This window comes from Pinus tabuliformis, chromosome 8, assembly GCF_031772625.1.
Source record: "Pinus tabuliformis cultivar Carrire ecotype Pingquan chromosome 8, CPIR1, whole genome shotgun sequence".
Lineage (NCBI taxonomy): Eukaryota > Viridiplantae > Streptophyta > Pinopsida > Pinales > Pinaceae > Pinus > Pinus tabuliformis.
The window spans coordinates 585066342-585086601 of NC_142294.1; positions in this window are offsets into that span (position 1 = coordinate 585066342).

Genomic DNA, 20260 nt, shown 5'->3' on the forward strand with positions numbered 1-20260 from the left:
TGATCATGTTGAAGTAGTCCATCACATATTTCATTGTATCTCTCAGATATATTGTGCAATTCCTCCTCGTCTTTTTCCTTGGCTTTCTGCAACTAATGATTATGCATCTTGATCCTTGAATTTTGGGGAAACAACCATAAATACTGGGAACTAAGTATGTTGTCTAGAGATATCTATGTTGAAGAAGATTTATTCAACACTTTCTTCTTCCCTTTAAATTTCTCGTCGCCTTTATCGACCACTAGTTCATCTTTCGTCTCTTTCTACCATACCTCTCAGATGGGTTGAACGCCCGTTGATTCTCTCTTGCACATTGGTACACGTTAATTCATTGTATCTATCATGAAGTCTTCGATAAATAACATTCAACCTTGGCTTAAAAATTGAATTTTTGAATCACCATTGATTCGAACAATATTTTTTTCAATAGAATAAATGGATTCCAGGAATTGATTTAGTGCATGGTTGGTATAAAAAATGACCAGAATAGGATCGCATTGTATGTTAGATAGGAGGATTCTGGAAATGGTCAAACAAACATAGGTTTTTGCAGTTCTGGGAGGGCCTTATAATGGTCAGCCTCTTTGTCATGTCCTGCTTCATGACTTCTATCTATCTTTCATCTAAGGTGGAATTCCACTCAGGCCATTGCTGCAAAATGTGGAGTGTGCTTCTGCCCAAACAATTTTGGATCCTCAAAAATGCACATTCTAAATTATATGTGTCCTTTAATTTCGTCTTTTCTAGATAACCTGACTCTATAGTTTGGAGTTCTAATGATAGAAAGTACTCCTCAAAAGGAAGCTCTTTTATTTCCGGGCACTAAGACATTTCAAAAAATGGACATCCATATGAAGCTTCTTTGAAAAACAATATGAAAGAAATGACCCAGAGATTCCTCTAAAATGTAAAGAAATTTCAAACAAAGAGTGAATAGGGACCCATGGATGTGCCATTTCCAAACTTCTCAATTACATCATTAGGGCTGGCTGCCCCACACTCAGTCTAAGTAGTCTACTGAATTTTCTCAACATAGTCATTTGAGAAAGGAAATCCTCAACTCTTGCTTCAATGGATTGGCTATGGTCCATTTAATTGTTTAGTCTTGTGAATTTAATTGGAAATATGTTATTGCACTTTATGAAAGTTTCAAAATTTAGTGCAAACTGTATCTTTCTAACAAAGTTTAGAGATGCATTCTAATGAATCTTGATATCTCAGTGAAAAAAATAAATTTATGTATCATTTACTAGCAGTATGTGCACAAAAAACAATACAATTAATTCAATCATGATTTTGGGTTTTAATTGAGGGAGTGGCATAAGGCACATTTACCTTTTTTTGATTCAACAAAATTATAGAAGAAATTTGATTTATACTCTCAAAAATAACTAAGATGGAATGAGATGATTAATGCAGAATGTGTTAATTACTTTCATTTTTAATGTAGTTTGTATATAATGTGTTAATTGTATAGTTTGCATGTAAGATTTACCTAAAAGATTAAAATGTAAAAATTAGTGATAATTATTAATATATTAAAGATATTTGATTTTGTCTATATTTATTCTTTTATTCTCAAGGAAGTGGTTGTAACATTGTTTTCATCCTTTGTTCATCAAGTTGGTTGTTTCTTGAATAGTGTCAAATATTGCAGGTGGTGGAGGTTTGAAGGACAGACTCACGGTTGCCCCAAAAACTCTAGGTTTTTATCTCTTTAAGTGGTTGTTTATTCAAATTATAATTTTGATATGGTAAAAAATGCATAATTCAAATTAAAAAGAAACGTATTTAAAGTGTTTTATTGTTTTATTTATAGGCATCTGTCTCCAATCTAAGATTATAATTTTTCTCGAAAAACTAATTATTCTCTACATCAAACAAATTAACTTGAATGAAATCATTCCATTAGTGATGGTCAAAATTATGAATTAATATATATAGAATATTATGTGTTAAATTTTTATTTTTTTTACTACTTTTATTTAAAATGGAATTTTAATGTAACTGAAAGGTAATATTTCAATTTCTTCAAGAGAAAAGGTTCTTGAAGGGAAACATATAGATCCAAATTCCAAGTTCCAACCCCTACTCCCTCCTTTTTACTTATACAATTTACCTATCTGATGAAATCTGCTCATACCTTCTAGTTATTTTGTGAAGTTCTATGCAAGGAGGGCTTAGGGCTTTAAACATAGCAAATCAGACTGTAGGCTCTCGAATTTTGCAGAAGAATGGCTTGTAACAAAGAGAAGGTGCATTATATGTTGAATAGGTTCTTCACATTCAAGAATGAAGAGAAGAATACACCCAAGCGGAGGCGCTTGTTCCTAGACTCAGAATTCCACGATCTCGTAGATGCACACAAATGGAGCCAACAGATAATATGAGAGATTGGATGGAAGGTCATGGAGGTTCAGAACCCAAAACTTGGTGAATACTACCTCCTAGACCTCAACGATGAGATCAACAAGCTGATTAAGGAAAAGGAGCACCGGGAAGCTTAGATCGTAGAGCTTGGTGGCCCTAATTATGCCAAAGTAGGGGCCATGATGACAAACTTGGAAGGAAGCTAGGTGGATGTGCACAGTGTTATCGGTCCTACCATTTTTCACTAGCTGTAAGATGGGTTTAACTCAGGCTTCACTATATCCCTGTGAATCCTATTTTGTCCACTATTTGCTGCCGATTTCTATATATTTTATGGAAAAAATATCCAAGGCAGTGTAGAATATATCAAAAGCATATTCAATAGCACAATCAAAGCCTGTGACCCACCATAAGGCCGAAAGTTAAAGCTAAATCTATGGCGGGCAATAGGTACTGCTACTATCTAGGCTGAATGTTACCTCTCCTCTCCTTAATTTCCAGTCATCGTTGTTTATTTCTTCCATCTGAGGGAGGGGAATGTGAGGGATCTCTTTTCATGTAGTTAGATTCGAATTAGGGAATCCCTTGTCATGTAGTTGAATGCGATTTAGGATAGCCTCGGTTAGAAATTCCTAGCCATCCTCAAAGAGCTATTAGATAAAACCCCTGAGGCAAAGAATAGGAGGTCTACCTATGAGATTTACATGTGAAATGGTGCAAGTTATTATGGCTACAAGGATGACGAGGATAGGATCTTGGGGAAAGTCAAGCAACTCGCAGAGGAGGAGATGCGGGCCAGGGCACTAAGAGAGTGGCAGAGGATTGAGGTCATCAAGAGGGAGGCCAGGTTAACGATGAAGAGTGGGGAGGTCACTGCCATTAAGTCGGTTCTGTTCAAGGAAGAGGAGGATGAGGCGAAATAAATCATAGAGAAGGAGAAGGGAAACAAACAACATAGAGAGCAAAATTTTGTTGCCCATGTGCCCCTACCAAGTGAGGAAGACATTTAACGCATGGTTATGGAGAACAAGAAACATGATCTTCTGAGTAAATAAACGAGTGAGGATGTTCTAGAGGAGCAGTTCCAAGCCAAGGAAATGCTTGATATTCAATAATAAGGTATTATGTTGAGGCTTATATATCTTCAATTTATTTTTTCAAATGAGCTTCTCCTTTTCCATGAGGGTGGGGGTGTAAATGCTCCCATGAGGGTGGTGAAGAATCTCTGCATTTCATGTTTCAGAAAAAAAAGGACGATGTTGAGTGTATATCCTTGGTGACTTTGGAAAAATAGTTTTCCTCAGACCCAACAACTAAGTGAAAAAAATCTATTTTATACCCTAAAGCATGTTTTGAACAATTTTCACCATTTATCTCATCTTTGAGAACAACCAACGCACAATTTACATAATAATTATTTGATAACTTGTTCAAAATTTAAATGATTCCATCCCAAGTGCATTGGTTTAAACTTAGTGTTAGATTAGTTGTGATCATCAAGTATATATCAATATAGCATTTTAGTAGTTTTGTACTCTTAGTTTCCTTTAGTATTGTCTATCTACTAGTGAATTGTGTCTCTTATTTGAAAGGTTAAAGTTCACATGTGATGCTTCCTTTTGTATTTGGACATTGTCACTCATGTATTATATGATCTGAAATAAAAAATTTCACACTACACAATTTTCCACCATTAGTAAGTTCTAATCTCTCATTTAGTTAGAAGAATTGATTTCATTTCTCATCATGGTTCTCTACTCTTGGCTTATATTATTTGGTGTTATAGCTTGAATACCTGATGATGTTATTAGCTAAATTGAATTCATCAAATCTTTTGTGAACTTGGTGGTTTTGTGTCATTCTCGAATGATAAATATGAGTATGAAAGCTAAAAAATTGACATGCTTTAATTCAGATTTGATTTTATTTTTTTACAATATAAGAATCAAGTTATAATTTATAAATATATATTTATCAAAAACTAGGATTTCACACCCTGTACGTCTCTTTGGAAATTAATATAATATTTGTATCTTATCTTTTCTCCGGTTGTGTTTCATGCATTTGTCCAAAGAAATATCGGCAAGTCTTTTTCATGTGTCATGGCCTTAGTAGCCCTTATGATGGAATTTCTCTCTACCAGCCTATTTTTCCCCAGGTTGTACAAAGCTACAACTCTCTCTTTATTCATTCCTTCTTGCAAGAACCCCTGAACTCCTTAGAGGTATCCTCTCTCACATTGTCCAATCTCAAGACTTTGATATTCATACTTGTGTGGTTTTCAATCAAAACTCTGAACTCCTGAAACTTGCTAAACACCTCATCCCTGATCTTTAATAAGTATACCCAAGTCTTACGAGAATAATCATCAATAAAGGAAAGATAGTACATGCTTCCAGTTATTATCACTAGTAACTACAGACTTTAGTCTAAAAAATTATACATTGCAGCTCAAGTTTTGACGGTGACTATCCAAGGGTGGGGTAAAGATGTGAAGTCAATATATATATATATATATATATATATATATATATATATATATATATATATATATATATATATATATATATATATATATCTATGTTTCACAATAGCCTATAGATTAATTTTCCTCTCTTATCATGATGGTTCAACTTTGATTGGAAAATTGAATCCAGAAGGCACATCTATTAGTGAAGTATCAAGTGTTCTTGAGGGTGATCAAGATGGTCTGTTAAGGTCTATTGGGATACATCATTGGAAGGAGTTGCTTGATGGTAATGATTTTTTTTGTCTTACTATTTATTTTAAAGTAAAATTATCCACTCACTGTGTCTCTTGGTCCTATGGATCTATTTGCACAACTTCTGTGATTGTCTAGAAATTCATCTTCTCCATGGATTGGGCATTGAAAATTATATGTCTCTCTCTAAGGACAACAATATTGCTATTATTTTACATGATGATGGTAGTTTCAAGATATTCTCATTTAGAATGGGTAGTGTAACTCGAGAAGGATTGGATTTACTAATACATGATTGTAGTATTAATTCAGAGCAGGTGAAAAAGCTAGGTCCTAGTATCCTCAACAATACATCAAATGCTAGGATCAACCCAAAATTTACACTAGATTTCTTTGGAAACACAACCTACATTGCTACAAATATTAAGCTTGAAGGTGATGTTATTCCAAAAAATGATTTATGTGTTAAGATGAATTTAGTGTAAGAAGAAGGCTTCCTAGAGAGCCCCAACCCTACTGGATTTAAGGTTTATGCACTTTTTATTCAATATCATATCTATATATATATATATATATATCTATATATATATATATATATATATATATATATATATATATATATATATATATATATATATATATATATATATATATATATAATAATTACATCATAGTTTTCCTTCTTCTAGTGTAGCTCATGTTTTTCCATTGAAGAGAAAGTTCTTTAATGTTATTGTAGGATGAATGAAAGTAGTTGTGAAATTAAGCACATGAGCAAATTTTGATAAAGAGTTATGGATACCTGTGTTGATATATCTGTGATTTCATGTTTCCAAATAAATGTGTTTAATTCCAATCCAGACATTGTAATGGTAGGTTTCCATGTTAATGTGGGAAATACATCACGAAGTCAAAGGAAAATGGATGCTTTATGGTTTTACTTTTCATTTGGACTTTTAGAAAAATTTCCACTTGTGCCTTTGTTGATGGCATATCTCGAGCATCAAACAAAAGAATCAGAAGAAATAGCAAAAAAAAGAAGAGATCATGTTTATTCTTATTCGTGTGGTTCATGCTCCCTTTTCGGTATAAACTATCAAAATATTAACTTGTCATTAGACATATTCTCTGAACACTTCCATGTCTTATTGCAGAATTCAACAACCTCAAAAGAAATTCATTCATTGAATAATGTAATAAAGTGAATTGAAGTGCACAACCTTGAATCACAGATTCCTACCAAAGATCTTCAAAAACGTGTGGTTCAATTATAGAAAGACATGGAAGAGAGGAAAAGATCTGCAAAAGCCATTAGGACTGAGACTAAACGGGCTCGTCTTAACAATGATAATGGTGGTGGTGGTGTTGGCGGTGCTAGTGTTATTGTTGGTTCATTGTTCTTTAAACCTTCCCTTCCCAATGCCTTTTCCCTTCCCAATTCTTATTTGTTGCTCCCTACTAAACCTACCCATTCCAATGCTTTTTCCCCTCCAATATTTTCTGACTTAGAATTTCTTGTATAAAATTGATTGGATTTGGTAAATGAACGATGCATATGCAACGTTTTTAAAAAGATTGTTTTATTTTACTGCATGGCATCTCGTATAATCCTCCTGTGATGTTTTGAAGTGTATTTTAGTACCCCTTCTCTCTTGTTTGTGCATATGCTCGTGTCTATCTTGTGTTACTTTGTGCATGTAAGAGACATGAAAATAAATTGGTATTACAAGTTGAAGTGCCATGTTTTCTAAGCACTTGATTCTTTACAACAATGACTGTAATGTAACAGGTTAATTGGAGTACAAATCACCACAAAAATTCTTATGAGAGGGATATACGAGACATGCCTAGAGTTCATGGTAAGAAGAAAACAAGGAAGTTAAGAAAACAAGGAATTTACTTCAATTTTAAAAAATGCTACTTTATGAGTGAGGGACATGTGTCATGGTGGTCTCCTATGGTTGTTTGATGGAGGAATTCTTACTCCAATGTTTTGCCAAGTTTCCAGGACATGGAGATATAGGAATGCAATGATCCATGTGAGGGATGTGTAGAGACACCCAAAAAATTTCGGGAACATCATAGAGGAATTTAGGGTGCTCAGCATAGGGGACTACCTGAAATACTAAAAATGGTATGCAGCCTTAGGATGGTTTTGTTGGAGGTTCTAGAAGCCAAGTTGTTGTGACTTCTGGAAATTCCTAATATCCTAAGGCTGAAAACCCAACCTTGCCTATCAACATCACCATGATCATGAGACTTAGCACCACATACATCAAATTTCCAAGGCACTTCTACTCAAGTTGTGACCTATGGTAGGCTTTCTGAATCTTTCTTCTAGTTGGAGGTCAGTTGGACCCTGTACATTCAGTTGAATGAAATAGAATTAAGGCACATTATGTAGTATTTTTTTTCCCATCTCTTGGACTAACGTGTGAGATATCTAAATCATCTAGTGCAATTCAACCTCCAGAAGTTATGAAATTGAGCCTGCCACATCTTCTTTTGCTGAAGTTGTGAAATCGAGTTGGATCCTTTTTGTTGAAGCTCCAACCTTTTTACATATATATTTTTATGCCACAACGTCCCTAGTAGTCTTTCCTTTCAGGGATAGTGGTAAAGCTTATTTGATGTAATGCTTACTATGTACTTTTGGAGAGATGGAAATTGGATCACATCCACCTTAGTTTCACTGAGAAAGAGCTGAGGTCCATGCTAATATCCTGGACATGGGTGGCGGTTGTAGTGTTTGTATGTCCAGGAGATGGGATGTTAAATATAGACAATGCATTGACTGCATGAATATGATGTTCACACACACCTATATAGATTCAAGTATGATATTGACCTAGGGGTTCCTAATATTGAAGATTCATCAAATGCACACAATTGACTGAGTTTTGAAATATAGAAATAGGAGATATGCAACTTCTAGCTTCACAAACTGGGAAGTGCATATTAGACAAAGGTCTATATAGATTTGTGCTCGATGCAGGGGAAGTAGAGCATGAAACACCTCTAACTTATTGACCCATTTATGGGAGTTGTTGGGTCTATTAATCATGAGGAGCTAGGGATGGATTTTGGAGCCAAATCACAAGAAGAGAAATTACAGTAAGACCACGAAGCAAGATTCCTATGCACTATGTAGTGGGTATCTAACACCCAAAAAATGTGGCAGCGTTGGTATTTGGAGGTTTAGATGTATTTCTTTCAATAAATTTAGGATATAATGATTGTAATATCTATTTATAAGGGGAGAAGCCTGCCTCTATGTAACAAAGACAAAGAGATAATGTGCTCAGAGGAGCCTTAGTATGCATGCGACATTAATGATTGGCTGGAAACCATGGTTTGGACCTTTGTGCTATGATAAATATTGGAGGAGGAGCTAATAAATAAAGAGATTGTGTTTATGATGTTGAAAATGCAACGAGATGATGGAGCTTAGTGAAAAGAAGTCGCCTTCACTAAGTGGGCCCGCAGGCTATTTTTGGCGCAAAGTCTATTTTTAGACATATGGATCATGGTCTATTAGTTGTAGGATACTATTTATGGATTATTGGTCATGTTGGTAAAAATACATGGACCTCTATTTTTAGACATATGGGTGGAGTCTATTTTTAGATTGCCAGTCTAAAAATAGAACAATCGAATATTATTAGCTCTTAATAATATTTGGACTATAAACATTATCTTATCCTCTTGCAACACTTCAGTTCGAGCTACGGATGTGGAAAATGCAACTTCCAGAAGAAAATATGCTTTTCCTATGGCTTAGTTGAGATATTGCATGATGGATTTCAGTTAGAACTCAAGTGATTGAGTTTGGTGGAGTTGTGTACAGTTTGACTTAGTTGAACTAGTTGTATTTAGTCTAACTGCAAAATACACTAGTGATGAGTGATGTGAATTAATTATTAATTAATTCACTAATTATTAACTCATAAATCAACTAAAGAATACATCAGTTAACTCAGTGCATGGACAGTTCAGTGGAGACAAGTGTTAGAGGTGGGTGAAAGGGTGAGACTACTATCAGTTGTGACTATAGTTGTGCATGAGATTTGCACAATCATTTATTGAGATTGCCAATGAGGATTGCGTAGTACATGCCAAGGGAATTCAAACTTGGATCTGATCTATTCTCAACTTGGATGGCGCAGTAGAGGCAGGAAAACAGTGGAGGAGATTTGAACCCGTGACTTGTTCAGATCTGAGCTAGTTTTGTGTGTAGCATGTGGAGATAGTACTGAGTACTTGTGAGGAGTATTGTACTATGTATTGTTACATGTTCTCTATCATTATAATATACAGATAGTTGGGGGTTTTCAGCTGTATGCTTTCGCCATTACATACTGTGTTGATATGTGTGATTGATGTTTCAATGTGCGCATGGGATTGTTTTTTAATTCCGCAAATTGATGATCAATGGTAGAGGAGGTTATGTATCATGCATGAATTTCGCAAATAATGTATAATCAGGATAATCTCTGTGAATAAGTGTTATATTATTCAAATTTCTTCATGGTATCAGAGTGAAGTTGATCATCAGATCTATTATTCAGAAAGTGATTACATTTTATTTCTTCAGGCAGAGTCTGTAATCGGGCCAGGTAGCCTCTGGATTCATCCTTCTTTTGGAAGGTGAGATATCCAGTAAATGCCCATACAGTCAATCTCTGTACGAGAAATACTTTGTTCTCACAAATTTTAGATTAGAAATGGTTGAGTTTTGAGCTGGTGGAATTCGAATTTGCAGCAGTATTTTCTTGGTGTTGAAGTTGAAATGTTTTTCAACGGATTGCGATTGGAGTATGCCCTTGAAGGTAGCTCGAATTATATTGCATGGAAAGACAGGATGGAGACCGTTTTAGATGACAATGGGTTGAAGGAGTTCATAGATGCTGAGGTCCCAAAACCTACTGATGCTGCTCAAGTTGAGGCTTGGCAAAAGATGACAGCAAAGTGTCGAAGGATTCTGTTGGAGGGCATGAAGGATCACATTGTATCCAGCTGCATGGAAAGGCTTCTCCATACATGATGTGGAAAGCATTGACAGATTTATTCCAAAGCAAGAGCGACCAGAGGAAGTTGACGCTCAAGGATAAACTCAGAAACATTAAGTGTGAGAAAGGAGACAGTATGCCCAAGTATCTCATGAAGTTCACCCAATGTCGGGATGAGCTGGGAAGTGTGGGGGTGACTTTCGATGATGAGGACTTGGTGAGCTTGGCTCTCCTTGGTCTTTCGAAGAGTTGGAATTCCTATCAGGACTCTGTTAATGGTCAGGAGAAATTGCTAGGATGGGAGAGACTTTGGTCTGATCTTGTGCAAGAGGAGATCAGGCGGAATAGCAGGGACGGATCTTCATCAAAGGCATATGATGAAGAAAATTGTGCTTTGGCTGCCAAAGAAAAGATGGGGAAGAACAAGAAAGCTTCTCATTCCGGTGCGAAAGTCAAGAAGCAGGACATGTCCAAGGTGAAGTGCTTTCACTATCACCAGCATGGACATTATGCCACAAATTGTCCGTAGAAGAAGAAAATTAAGAAAGTTGTTGGATTTACAGTGGGAGAGGCCTTAGCCTCGCAGTTTGAGCTGGATTTTTCGCTGATCGCATGCTTGGTATCAAGTGTGATGGCATCGGTATGGTTCTTGGACATTGGTGCATCTTTTCACATGACAAGAGATCAAGATTTGTTTTATGATCTGGATGAGAAAGATCTTGGAGTGCACATCGAGATGGGCGATGATGGTAGATACAGTGCGACCAATATCAGTACCATTTCCTTTGAGAGGGAGTCTGGTAAACCCTTCGTATTGAAGGAAGTGATGCATGTTCCAGGATTGAAGACGAATCTTATCTTTGTGGCGATGTTAGAAGACAAGGGATATGATGTTGTCTTCAACGAGGGAAAGTCTTTCCTACACAGTAAGACAGCTGGAGAAACCTGGAAGATATGGGTTCGAGTCAAGAACCTTTATCAATTGCATGTAGATGGTTGTGTGGCAATGGCATGCAAGGTAGAAGGATTGGTGAGCCGGGATGATGGCGAGCTGTGACACTGGAGATTTTGCCACCTTCACCATGGAGCCTTGAAGATATTGCAGTAGATTTCTATTGGGCTTCCTAAAGGCACTCTTGCGCAGTCAGATCAGTGCAAGGGGTGTACTTTGGGAAAATTTGTGAAAGCCACCTTTCACGAGAAGGATAGTCATGCCATGACGATCCTTGAGAGAATTCCCACAGACGTATGTGGACCTTTCTCAGTAGCTTCGATAGCAAAGCACAAGTACTTTGTGATCTTTGTTGATGATTTCTCTCGAAAGTGATAGATCTTCTTCATGCAGAAGAAGAGCGAGACATACTCAAAGTTTTGTGAGTTCAAAGCACTGGTCGAGAAGGAATCGGGGAAGAAGGTGAAGGCTCTTAGGAGCGAAAATGGTGGTGAATTCATCTCTAGTGAGTTCAAGGACTTTTGCAGTGCAGAAGGGATTCGAAGAGAGCTCATAGCTCCCCATAACCCACAACAGAATGGGGTTGCTGAGCGGAAGAACAGAACGATCGTGGGTGCTGCACGGGCGATGTTGCATGAATAGGACCTACCCCTTCACTTGTGGGCAGAGGCATGCAATACTGCAGTATATGTGCAGAACTGTTGTCCTCACAAGATACTTGGCATGAGTACACCCGAGGAGGCTTATTTTGGTAAGAGGCCTGATATTTCCCATTTGAGGATTTTTGGTTCTCTTGTTTACATCCATGTGACGAAGGATGCCAGGCAGAAGTTGGAGCCGACTGCAGAGGTTGGGATATTTGTGGGGTACACTGATACGCCCCACAACTATCGTTTGTATTTGCTAGACAGTCGCAAGACTGTTGTGTAACAGGATATCAAATTTCAAGAGGAGAAAGCCATGAAGTGTTTGCTTGAGAGGGAGCCACACTTGCATGCAGATGAGGAGCTATTAGTTCCTACGGATGAGCTTTAGGATGTGGATCAGCCACAAGATGAAGTTCATGGAGTGGAAGAGACCACTCATGCAGCACCAACCATCAAAGGGCAAAAGCGCACTACAGAAGCTGAGCGACTGGCTCAAGATGCAGAGAAGGTTGTAGGACCACCTACAACACAGCGCAGACAGAGACAGTCACCTAATCGGTACACTGGATACATGGCTCTTGTGAGCAAATGTGTCGTGATTGAGCCATCCTCTTTCGAGGAAGCTGTGGAGGATCCCGCATGGGTAGATGCCATGGTGGAAGAGTATGATTCGATTGTCAGAAACAATGCATGGGAGATTGTCCCAAGACCGGAGGGTAAGTTGCTGATCATTGTACTTTATGTAGATGATTTGATTTTGACAGGAGATAAGCTGTTTATACTTTCATGCAAGGAGGATCTTGCTAGAGAGTTTGAGATGAAGGACTTGGGCCTCCTTCATTATTTCCTGGGATTGGAAATTTGGCAGCGTAGAGATGGACTATTTGTTTCTCAGGGTAAGTATGCCCAGGAGATACTGGAGAAGTTCAACAAGCATGTATTGCATTATCTCAGAGGCACACCGGGATATGGATTGTGGTACAGACAAGAGGATGAGGTGAAGCTATGTGGCTTCATGGATGCAGATTGCGTAGGGAGCCCAACGAACAGAAATAACACATCTGGAGGGATCTTCAGTATCGGGTCGACAGTAGTTTCTTGGTATAGAAGGAAGTAGTGATCTGTGGCACTCAGTTCAGCAGAGGCCGAGTATATGGCAGCAAGTTTGGCTGCATGCATGGCTATATGGATGAGTAAGATCCTGGTCGAGTTGTTCGGGTCACACTTGGAGCCTACTGTGATTTATTGTGATAACCAGAGTTGCGTTAAACTCTCGGCTAATCCAGTATTTCATGATAGATCCAAGCACATCGATATCAGGTACAATCATATTAGAGATTGTGTGCAGCGGAGAATCATGTTACTTTCATACATTCCCACGGAGGATTAGGATGTTGATATATTGACGAAGGCGCTCAAGAGGAGCAAATTCGAATACCACAAAGGTAGGATAGGGGTTGCAGATAATCCATATCTTGTTGAGAGGGAGTGTTGAAAATGCAACAAGATGATGGAGCTTAGTGAAAATAAGTTGCCTTCACTAAGTGGGCCCACAAGCTATTTTTGGCGCAAAGTCTATTTTTAGACTATGTTTATTTTTAGACATATGGATCATGGTCTATGAGTTGTAGGATGCTATTTATGGATGATTGGTCATGTTGGTAAAAATAGATGGACCTATATTTTTAGACATATAGGCGGAGTCTATTTTTAGACTGCCAGTCTAAAAATAGAACAGTCGAATATTATTAGCTCTTAATAATATTTGGACTATAAACATTATCTTATCCTCTTGTAGCACTTCAGTTCGAGCTACAGATGTGGCACATGAAACTGCCAGAAGGAAAGATGCTTTTCCTACGGGTTAGTTGAGCTATTGCATGATGGACTTCAGTTAGAACTCAAGTGATTGAGTTTGGTGGAGTTGATTGAGGAGTTGATGGAGTTGTGTTCAGTTTGACTTGGTTGAACTAGTTGTATTTAGTCTAACTGCCAAATACACTAGTGATGAGTGATGTGAATTAATTATTAATTAATTCACTAATTATTAACTCATAAATCAACTAAATAATACATCAGTTAACTCAGTGCATGGACAATTTAGTGGAGACAAGTGTTAGAGGTGGGTGAAAGGGTGAGACTACTATCAGTTGTGACTATAGCTATGCATGATATTTGCACAATCATTGATTGAGATTGCCAATGAGGATTGCACAGTACATGCCAAGGGAATTCAAATTTGGATCTGATCTATTCTCAACTTGGATTGCGTAGTAGATGGAGGCAAACAGTGGAGATGATTTGAACCCGTGACCTGTTCAGATCTGAGCTAGTTTTGTGTCTAGCATGTGGAGATAGTACTGAGTACTTATGAGGAGTATTGTACTATGTATTGTTACATGTTCTCTATCATTATAATATACAGATAGTTGGGGGTTTTCAGCTGTATGCTTTCCCCATTACATACTATGTTGATATGTGTGATTGATGTTTCAATGTGCGCATGTGATTTTTTTTTAATTCCACAAATTGATGATCAATGGTAGAGGAGGTTATGTATTATGCATGCATTCCGAAAATAGTGTATAATCAGGATAATCTCTATGAATAAGTGTTATATTATTCAAATTTCTACATAAGATGCCACAAGTTGTGTATTCATGTTCATTTATCTGCTACAATTCGGTGTTAAATCTCTCTTGATTCCTCCAATTATAATGTTGTATGGTAGAATGTATTTCTTAGTTGTATCGATACATAGGGTGCAAATTGACATGGTCCTAGCTCAAACATTTCTTCATTCAATTGGTTGGTCTCTATATCTCTTAGGAAGATACAAAACATGCAGATCCATAATTATATTCAATTTGCAAGGAAATATTGGAAGTGGATTTAAATATTCTAAACTCAGATCTACTAGGACTCATGTTTGTGACAGAAGTTGAAGAATTGTGTTCCCAAAAGGTTATGGAACTTTATAAAGTAGAAAAAGACTAACTAAATATCAAAATGTGATCAACATTGTAAACAGGATTCCATTCTTTCATGCACAGACATTTGGAAAATGAAAATATCAATTAGCTTAAAACCCTAAAATAATAAATATTTTACTTAAAAGCCTTAAAAATTGGATCATTGAAAAAAAATCTCATGATTATCACTTGCCTCACTTAAAGTTTGTTGAAGAAACATAATCTCATAATTATCCTTTTGACTAGCTGGAAAATTTTCAAATAATCAAACAAAAACATCAGTGTGTTTGGCTACCCAATAAAAATTCCCACTCTTGTCTGCACCAACATTATCATTTATATTTATTTATTTTATATTTTTTCTTTCTGAGTTTTTTGGTTCAATATATCTTAAAAGTTACAAATATCTAGTCATTTTTATAGCCATTGAGTTGGGATGACTAAAATTAGTAGATACCACCCTCAAAACATTCAAAAGCCTCAACAGGTTGACAATGGTTCCACTAAAGCTGCCCTAAATTTAGTATGACATAATCCTTAAGTAAACAACCTCAGACATACCGTTGGCTAATTTTTGTTGTTTGAAGTTTATTTAGTTTGAGTTTTTTCATGAAACTACTAGAAGCGTACTAGCATGGGTGAGTTGATTATCTTGATAACAATGTTATGGTTTGATCTAGTCCTTCAAAGGAACTTATAGTTGATGGTCAAAATTTCACATTCCTTTCAATTTTTTTTTCTTCACATATAACAAGTATCTTTATGTTATAGCCTCTAGCTAGATATATATAGTAACTGCCACTCAGAAGTTGGATGCCATCATTTTGGAGCTTGAGCTTCCTAAACTTACCTTTTCTTGAGTTGAAAATGTCATTAGATCTAATTATATTGTTTACTGCAGAGCATGAATCCAATTTATCTTTGTTTCATTTAAAAATGTGATTAGATATTGCTATATCATCTTTTGTAGAGAATGAATCCAATTTCTCAGAGTCCATTTGCTTGAGGTATAACAAAGCTACTTTAATTCATTAAACTTACTTTTCATATTATGTTTGTTGATTGTGATTCTACAGGCCACATCTGCATTGGAAAAGGGGCATATTTAATGAAGTGTGGAAGGAGAGGGAAGCTTCAATTCTGTCCTTTCAAACTTTCTAAGGTATGTAATAAAATTTTAAAAAAAATCTCCATAGAATGTTGTGCTTTAACTTTTTCTTTTGATAATGGATTATTTATGTGATCTCCCCTCTCTCACACACAACCAGAGTCCAAACATACATGGTTTTTTGGGATATGTGGACAATGGACAGATTTAGGCTAGCCATTTATCTAGAAATTTACATTGTAGGAGATCATGCATTTACAGCTGAATATTTCCTTGCCACTAAATTAGAGTTCTAGAGTCAGACTCCTATTTGTTAGGCATATACCTCACTTTTAAATCAATTTATTGCTGACTCTGTATAGAACTTCCATGGGAGGGAAAAGAGTGATCACTACCATTTCTTAATCTTTCTATAGACCAAGTAAAGATTCCAAATGTGTATAAATTAGTTTCTCCTTGGATAATCCCAAGAGTGGCGCTATTGTAGAAACAATAAATTCATTTGTTTTGAGTTCTTCATTAGTGCATTGATAGTATATTGTTTAGTCCATACAATACCTCAATAGTGTATGATCAAATTACAGTTAAGTCTGTCAAAATATTTTGACTTGCCCTCTTTTAGAGGTAAACTAGAGTGTGTGTCAAGATTGCACGTCACAATTGTATCATGCAGAGTTTACCTGGAACAATTTTTGTGGATCTAAGTAGCAAGATACCTGTTGGAATTCAAGAGGCAACAATACTGCAAAGTGGAAAAGAGGTTTCATAGTTAACCTGGCTTTCACATTATAGTTGGAGTAGGTTTGTTGGAAAGATGCTGGATACCCCAACTTCCTTTTTATTACTGAGTGCAAAATTAAATCCTTTGACATATTCCTCACTCAATTGTAATTAAGTGATGGGTTTTCTTAGAAGTGCTTCACACCTATAAACTTTACCAGAGTTGTTCTTCAGTATTTAGAGGTGGTTAGCATTTCAGAGCACACACGTATAAGAAGACGAGAAATAATATGCCCAACTAATTTGAAGTTATCTCCCTGTGAATAGGGTGTTCCCATTCATAAACCTGATGACTCACTCTACTTCTTTCTAGTGAACAACTTTGGGACTTTCCATGAATTGTGAGGCAATTCCAACCCCATAACTATAAATTTCTTATTTAAATCTATACCCAGTAGATTATAATCTGCACAAGAAGAACTCCATTCTTGTTTTGAAAGAACCTGTAATTGACTTGTACCATGCTATTTAATCTTTTCTGTATTTATTTGCATCCTTGGTCTATGCCATAAAGACGCAACAGACTACCTTGCATTTCCTATACTAACACTCCTAAAAAAATAACAAAGTATGCCCAAATATATCATTTCAAATGATCTATGTAACTCACCTTATGGTTTTTCAGTTATCAAAGTTGTTACCTATATTGATGAGTTCTTCTACAACCGATACCACAATGACAATATATGTTAGAGCTTTATCCATGTTGCTCTGAAGGTGTTTCTCTTTCAGTAGAGTCGAAATACAATACAGTTTCCATTTAGGGAAGAAGTGTACGGAGTAGCAACCTTGGCCTGTGTGCAGATGGGTTGAATGCACATCAAACTCTATCTATTGTTTTGAAGGTGTTTCTCCTTCAAAAGTACTTCATCTCAGTAGATCCTTTCGGTCTACACCTTCAATATATGTATGCATCCTTGGGATACATGTTGTAGATTATAGTTTTCCTATGAGGGTGTAGCAGTGAAGAAATAAGTGCATCGATTTTAGGAATCTTGTGGTTGTTGTATGCATTCATGCTTGTTTAGTGATTCCCAAACTTAGATCCATATTTAGTATACTTTTATAGTTTGACTTAGATGATCACTTTTCTTAATTTAGGTATTTTTCTTAGTTCTGTTTTATGCACAGATTTATGTTTAAGAAAAGTGCATAGTAGAGAAGGGTTCTATATTTTGAGTAGGGAACACACTACTAGGTAGGAGGTACTCTATTCTATGAAGATTTTTCCATGCAAGTTAGGTGATTTATCCGAGAATCCCAAGAGTGGCACTATTGTAGCAATAATAAATTTGTTTATTTTGAGTTCTTCATTAGTGCATTGATAGTATATTGTTTATTCCATGAAATATCTCAATAATGTATGATCAAATTAAAGTTAAGCTTGTCATAATATTTTGACTTACCCTCTTTTAGAGGTAAGCTAGAGCATGTGTCAAGCTTGCATGTCACAATGGTATCATGCAGATTTTACTTGGCACAAGTTTTGTGGATCTAAGCAACCAGATACCTGTTTGAATTCAAAAGGCAACAATACTACAAAGTGGGAAAGAGGTTTCGCAGTTAACCTGCCTTTCAAATTATGGTTGGAGTCAGTTTGTTGGCAAGATGCTAGATACCCCAACTTCCTTTTTATTACTGAGTGCAAGATTGAATTCTTTGACATATTCCTCGCTCAATTGTCACTAAACGATGGGTTTTATCAGAAGTGCTTGACATCTATAAACTTTACCAGAGCTGTTATTGAGTCTTTGGATGTGGTTATCTTTTCAAATCACACACGTATAAGAAGGCAAGAAATAATATGCCCGACTAATTTCAAGTTATCTTCCTGGGAATAGGGTGTTCCATTCCATAAACTCGACAACTCACTCTGCTTCTTTATAGTGAACAAATTTGGGACTTTTCATGAATTGTAGGACAATTCCAACCCCATAACTATCAGTTTCTTATTTAAAGTTATACCCACTAGATTAGAACCTGCAAAAGGAGAATTCCATTCTCATTTCAAAAGAACTTGCAATCGACTTATACCCACAGGGGCTTCACTGAGGGAAAAACACCATACCACGTGGGTTCATATTGGGGGATATATATTGAGGAAAATGACATAATATATTGAGCAAATATTAGGGGGTAAAGGGTTTTTATATTGGCAGGTATAAATAATGGAGCTCAAAGTGAATGAAAAAATATAAAGGGGTATAAAAAATGTTAACGAAAAAATTGATACCTACAATATCTAGTGAAAGTAGGGGTTTTTTAAATTGGTAAGGTGTATTGGTTTCATATTGGTAGGGGGTTAAATAATGTGATTTTAGGAGGCATTTTCCAATATGTAGTCAAATTAGGGGTATTATTTAGTATGTCATGAATGCACGTGATATGTCATAGTTTCATTGAGTGAATCCCCCGTGCTTATACTATGATATTTAATATTTTATGTATTTCTTTGCATCCTTGGCCTATGACATAGAGACACAACAGGCTGCTTTGCATTTTCTATACTAACACTCTTAAACAATAATAAAGTATGCCCAAATTTTTCATTTCAAATGATCTACGCAACTCACCTTTTGGTTTTTCAATTATTGAAGTTGTTACCTATATTGATGAGATCATCTACAACTGAGGCCACAATGAAAATATTTGTTAGAGTTTTATCTGTGTTGCACTAAAGGTTTTTTTTCTTTAGTAGCACTACAATACATTGAAGTTTCCATTCAGCGAAGAAGTGTACCCAGTAGCAGGCTTGGTCTGTGTGCAAATGGCTTGAATTCACAATAGACTTTATTTGTTGTTTTGAAGGTGTTTCTCCTTCAATAGTACTGCATCTCAGTATATCCTTTCAATCTACATCTCCAGAAGATGCATACAACCTTGGGGTACACGGTACATATTCCAATTTTGTTGTGAGCATATAGAAACGATGAAAGAAGTGCATCGATTTTAGGCATCTTGTGGTTGTTGTGTGAAAGCATGCTTGTCTAGTGTTTCCCAAACTTATATAGATCCATATTTAGTATGCTTTTATAGTTTGACTTAGATGCTCACTTTTCTTAATTTAGGTGTTTTTCTTAGTACTATTTTATGCACAGATTCATCTTTAAGAAAAGTGCATAGTAGAGAAGGATTCTATATTTTGAGTAGGACTTCTAGGTAGGAGGTACTCTATTCTAGGGAGATTTTGTCATGCATCTTAGGTGATTTATACTAGACAGAGTTCCAAATCCATGCCTCCTTGACAAAGTCCCTACCAGACAAGACATCGGTGGATAGAGTTCCAAGTCCATAAATTTTCCAAGAACCCACCTGAGCCTAGCTATCTAGCCTAAAATCCTTTACATTCTAGTCATCTCTTGGCTGTGATTTCGTAGAGAGAGCCCTCTCTAGTTTGGTAGGGCTATCTAGCAAGCTAAAATGTTGGTTTGTGGTTACCTCCATCAATCTCCTCATCATCTTGGGACATTGTGGAGGATAACAAAGGGCATGACAACTAGGGAGTTCCAAGGTGTTCTAGTGAATGTAAGGTTCCCAATTCACGGAAAAATGTAATGCTAGTTGTGAGGTCATGACTACCAAGGTGTGTTAGGGAATGCTAGGGCATGCTAACATGTGTCAGATAGTATGAAGACATGTCAAACAAGGTAAGATGTGCCAAGTGCTAAGGCATGCCAAGATGTAAAAGGGTTTTAAGTTC